This window comes from Hyperolius riggenbachi, chromosome 10 (genome assembly GCF_040937935.1).
Source record: "Hyperolius riggenbachi isolate aHypRig1 chromosome 10, aHypRig1.pri, whole genome shotgun sequence".
Taxonomy (NCBI): domain Eukaryota; kingdom Metazoa; phylum Chordata; class Amphibia; order Anura; family Hyperoliidae; genus Hyperolius; species Hyperolius riggenbachi.
Window position 1 is genome coordinate 233846165 of NC_090655.1, and position 6262 is coordinate 233852426.

Sequence of the window (6262 nt, forward strand, 5' to 3'; positions counted from 1 at the left end):
AGGGAGGAGCCCTCCTTGTGGATAATGAACAGGGAAGGAATTTGGGATATGAATCCCCAGGAAGGAGGGGTTAGTCAGGGGGTCCCACAGATAGGTGGCAACAACCAAGATGGTGTTGGGGGGGGGAAGATAGTGGGTAACATGACCAAGGGCATGGATATAGGTTGCAAGGGAGATTGGGACCACCTCCTGCCAAACCCCAATGTAGACCGTAAACATAGATCAAAAGATGGCCCACCTATGAGTCCATATAGGTCACGAAGTGGAGTGGTGAGGTGGGACACGAGGAAAAAGGAGGGGGGGGGGGTAGTTGCCCACCATTAATAGATTTGAACCATTAGTGAGAGAGAGGCAACAGAAACTATCCACCATCATTGTTTGGGGGAAGGAACAACAGGAGAGAATGTGGGGAGGTGCAGTACTCGGAAAAGAGGAATAAAAGAGGGGGGAGAGCAGAAAATATTGAAGGGTCAGGATATTTTTAATATTAGGGAAGTTCAGTTGAGTGAGGAAGAATTGAGCATCCTAGATAAAGGTTTGAATTAAACTCCAAAACAAGTTCTGGATAAGTTTGATGTTTTTATTGATGTTAATAAATCTGTGTGAAAATTAAAAATAAAGTTTTGTTGTTTTTTGTTATGTTTGTTTTTTTTATCCAAAGAAGGCCCAAAAGGACGAGCTAATATAGGTGTCCCTACAATCACACAAATCTGAGAAATAGGTCTACCTTTTAATCCTCCTGATTATAGTAGAGACAGCACTGCATGTTTTTAAGAATATGGTTATAAGGTTATTACCTTCAAGCAGATTGAAGGTAAACAGAATCATCATGAACTGAAAGCTATTAGAGAATTTTGTCGGAGAAAGGAAGTTTTAGTTCGACCTGCAGATTAAGGTGGTGGGGTAATGGTCATGCACATCGACCAGTGGAAAGAGAAGATCAACAACATTTTGGGTGACCAAAGAACCTACAAGAAATTAATGGGGAGGCCCTACTAGGGTGTTTAATGAAGAACTAGGGGGGGCTGATATTTCAAATGATGTAGAGTTCAAATATTTAATGATAAAAATGCAGAGGATACTGGTTATCGATCATAATCCAAAAATACATCAAGATATGCAGAAGCCTCCAGGTAGACCAATCATCAGTGGAAACGGCTCACTTAACCAAAGGATCGGGGAATATATAGATCAATTCCTACCACCTGTTGTTAGAAGCCTCCCATGTTTACTAAGGGACTCCAAGCACCTTTTGCATACTGTCAATGACCCCCCAGTAGGAAAGGGTATCCTTGTTACAGCTGAGGTTACTGCACTGTATACAATCATTCCCCATGAGGAAGGGTTACAGCCAGCTAATAGTACCCTCAGGGAACAGAATTTCTTAAAGGAGGATCAGATTCAATTTATACTTAAGCTTTTGTAATATTGTTAATCTCACAATTATGTTTGGTACTTGGGGATTTGATATTTAGGCCCTTGGTTGTGTGAGGGGACAAAATTCCCCCAAAATGTTGCTAATATTTTATGGATCGCTGGTGAAGAGAACTTTTTGAATAAACGTGAGAGTACACTAGTTAGCCTGTGGAGGTGCTATACTGATGACTTATTTATTTGGGAGGGCACAGAGATTGAGTTACAAGTCATCCTAGCATGGCTCAATTATACATAGTTTCATAGTTACATCGTTATTTGGGTTGAAAAAAGACTTATGTCCATCAAGTTCAACCAGAAATAATACACGGAGGATAAAATTGATGGCCAAAAAGGACCTGGATAACTTTGACTACCTGGTCTAAGGCCAGAAACCCAGTAGGAGCAATTTCTAATTGCTAGTGATTTGAAAAAGCTCTTGTTAATGCAATGCTATGGGGGATTTTTATAAAATCACATCGCTCAAGTGGGATCACCCCATAGCATTCCATTAGCAAGAGTTTTCAAATCGCAAAGCGCTGAGAAAATCGCTCCTAGTGGGTCTCTGGCCTTAGTTGTGTACAAGAAGCATGGAAGGCTTGGGTCATTGACAGTTTTAAAAGAACAATGTAACGGAATGCCTATATTCCAAGAATAAGTAATCTACAACTCCTGTGGTTGAACAATATCCCAAGGGGTCAGTTTACCCGCATTAGACATAGATTATCATTGTAAAAAAAACTGCAGTCCTCATCAACCACTTTGAGGAGAAGAGATATGATAGAGTTGAGTTATTCAAAGAAGCAGAAGGAATCCAACTTGCTGCTAGAGAGCAAATGCTTGTAGATAAGAATGGGGAAGGGGTCAGCAGTAGTACCAGATTTGATTATGCCTTTTTTCTCTCAGTTTCAGCTCGCAATACAAAAATGTAGAGCAAGTTATAAAGAAACTCTGAGGGTTGCTGCAGGGGGATCCGATATTACAAACAGTTATCCCCGGTTCTTTCAGTTTATATGGGGGGGTGACAGTCTTGTGTTTGGTGAAACTTTATGTAGAGGGCCCTAAAATGAGAAGCAGAACTGAAGCTTTAGGACCGAAAGTATTTTATCCCTGCAGGCAATGTAATGTGTACATGATCACCCACTCATCAAGAGTTCAGAGGCACAGCTATGGGGGGCCAAGGGGGGACATATGTCCCTTGGCGTAGCTGTGAGGGCACTCAGCACAGCTGCTGCACCCCTTTTGTGCCGGAAAGGTGGCTTGCTGGCTACCCAAGGTTCCCCTTCTTCTCTCCCTCCCTCTGCCGAGGAGTGCAGAACCCTTAGTGGCAGAAAAATATTTGGCTATCTAAATGGGGGGCACATCTGGCTATCTAAAGGGGGCACATTTAGCTATTAAAGGGGGGGCACATTTGGCTATTTAAAGGGAGGAACATCTGACTATATGAACGGGAAGGGGCCACATATAGCTATCTATAAGGCGTAAGGGGGAACATCTGGCTATCTAAACGGCATTTGACTCCACCCATGACCACAACCACATTCTGATGCATGGTCACGCCCATTTTGTCCAGAGGGGGGACACAAAAACATTGTCCCCGGGCGCCGAAAACCCTAGCTACGCAACGCTACTACTGCAAGAGTTCAGGAGATTCCCTCCAAAGTCACAGGTAAAACACATAAAGAGGAAATTGAGAACTCACATTAATGAGCACATGGGCAATGTGGAAAAAGGATGCAGAAATCACAGTTTATCTAAAGATTGTGCTGAAAAGCATTCATGTGAGCAGCACGTTGGCGTAGTGGTTAGCTCTCTCGCCTTGCAGCGATGGGTCCCTGGTTCGGATCCCAGTCAGGTTAACATCTGCAAGGAGTTTGTATGTTCTTGTGTCTGCATGGGTTTCCTCTGGGCCCTCCAGTTTCCTCCCACATCCCCCCAAAAAAAGATAAGTTAATTGACTTCCCCCTAAAATTGGTCCTAGACTATGATACATGCAATGCACGATATAGACATTGACATAGGACCATGGTAGGCAGGGCCGGATTTGTACTCTTTAGCACCCAATGCCACTGTCAGCAGCCACCCCCCTTAGCCAGATGACCCTTCCTCCTCCCTCCAGTATAGGTAGCCAGATGATGCTTACCCCTCTCCCCTCTAGTTTAGATGATGACCGCGCTCTTCCCTCCAGTATACAGGTCCTCCTCAAAAAATTAGCATATTGTGATAAAGTTCATTATTTTCTGTAATGTACTGATAAACATTAGACTTTCATATATTTTAGATTCATTACACACAACTGAAGTAGTAGTTCAAGCCTTTTATTGTTTTAATATTGATGATTTTGGCATACAGCTCATGAAAACCCAACATTCCTATCTCACAAAATTAGCATATTTCATCCGACCAATAAAAGAAAAGTGTTTTTAAAACAAAAAAGTCAACCTTCAAATAATTATGTTCAGTTATGCACTCAATACTTGGTCGGGAATCCTTTTGCAGAAATGACTGCTTCAGTGCGGCGTGGCATGGAGGCAATCAGCCTTTGGCCCTGCTCAGGTGTTATGGAGGCCCAGGATGCTTCAATAGCGGCCGGGAAGGTTCAGGGACAGTTGAAAAAAAATAAAAATCCGAATCCACTTACCTAGGAACTACTACTACTACTCAGAACTACTGAGCCTGCGCAGTACAGCCCAGAGGACGTCCGATGACGTCAGCGCGCCGGCGTGGAACGCACAATGGAGCGCAGAAGAGGCCCGACCTGGCCGCCGGCCAGGTCGGGTCGACCACCGGGAGCCTGCGGAGCGGCGCCGAGGGCACCTCCTGCCTGCCACGGGCTGGAGGAAGCCCCAGGTAAGTGGATTTGGATTTTTATTTTTTTTCAACTGTCCCTGAACCTTCCCTTTAAGCTCATCCAGAGTGTTGGGTCTTGCGTCTCTCAACTTTCTCTTCACAATATCCCACAGATTCTCTATGGAGTTCAAGTCAGGAGAGTTGGCAGGCCAATTGAGCACAGTAATACTGTACCATGGTCAGTAAACCATTTACCACTGGTTTTGGCACTGTGAGCAGGTGCCAGGTCATGCTGAAAAATGAAGTCTTCATCTCCATAAAGCTTTTCAGCAGATGGAAGCATAAAGTACTCCAAAATCTCCTGATAGCATTGACCCTGCCCTTGATAAAACACAGTGGACCAACACCAGCAGCTGACATGGCACCCCAGACCATCACTGACTGTGGGTACTTGACACTGGACTTCAGGCATTTTGGCATTTCTCTCTCCCCAGTCTTCCTCCAGACTCTGGCACCTTGATTTCCGAATGACATGCAAAAGTTGCTTTCATCCGAAAAAAGTACTTTGGACCACTGAGCAACAGTCCAGTGCTGCTTCTCTGTAGCCCAGGCCAGGCGTTTTTACCGCTGTTTCTGGTTCAAAAGTGGCTTGACCTGGGGAATGCAGCACCTGTAGCCCATTTCCTGAACACGCCTGTACACGTTGGCTCTGGATGTTTTTACTCCAGACTCAGTCCACTGCTTCCGCAGGTCCCCCAAGGTCTGGAATCGGTCCTTCTCCAGAATCTTCCTCAGGGTCCGGTCACCTCTTCTCGTTGTGCAGCGTTTTCTGCCACACTTTTTCCTTCCCACAGACTTCCCACTGAGGTGCCTTGATACAGCACTCTGGGAACAGCCTATTCGTTCAGAAATTTCTTTCTGTGTCTTACCCTCTTGCTTGAGGGTGTCAATGATGGCCTTCTGGACAGCAGTCAGGTCGGCAGTCTTACCCATGATTGCGGTTTTGAGTAATGAACCAGGCTGGGAGTTTTTAAAAGCCTCAATAATCTTTTGCAGGTGTTTAGAGTTAATTAGTTGATTCAGATGATTAGGAAAAAGCTTGTTTAGAGAACCTTTTCATGATATGCTAATTTTTTGAGATATGAATTTGGGGTTTTCATGATCTGTATGCCAGAATCATCAATATTAAAATAATAAAAGGCTTGAACTACTCCAGTTGTGTGTAATGAATCTAAAATATATGAAAGTCTAATGTTTATCAGTACATTATAGAAAATAATCAACTTTATCACAATATGCAAATTTTTTGAAAAGGACCTGTAGGTATCCTTATGACCCCTCCCCACTTCCCTCTAGTATAAGTAGCCAGATGACCTTCCCTCTTCCGTGTAGATAGCCTAATTACCCCCTCCCCCTAGTATAGGTATCCAGGTGATCCTTCCCTCCCCCCAGTATAGCCTGCTGCCCACCCGCCCTTGATCCTTTGGTGCCCTAGGCCATGGCCTATGCGGCCTTGTCTTAAATCCGTCCCTGATGGTAGGGACTAGATTGTGGGCCCGTCTGAGGGACAGTTAGTGACAAGACAATATACGCTACAGCGCTGCGTAATATGTCAGCGCTATATAAAATACTTAAATTTACCTGTCCACGGTTTCCCGTTTCTTCTCTTTCCGCTGACTGCTGAGTCCTGGGGTGCCTAAGTGACAAAAAATGCTAGAGGCCTCTAGTGGCCATTGTGCCGCTAGTGTTTGCTCTTTATGGCATTTGTTATGTCACACAGAACTCGGGAGTGAAGAGAGCAGACAGCAGGGAGAGAAGACACAGGAAAAAGCGCTGGCAAGTGAGTGCAAGCTCCGGCTACAATCTGCAAATATTCTTGCTTAACCTACTTCCTGGCGCTATTCCTAACAAATTCTGGACAAATTTGTAATTGAAGTCCTACATTTGGATTGCAAACTGCTTACAAAACACTGCATTGCGGCCATCCTGCACTGAATTATTATTATTTATTATTATTTAGTATTTATATAGCGCCGACATATTACGCAGCGCTGTACAA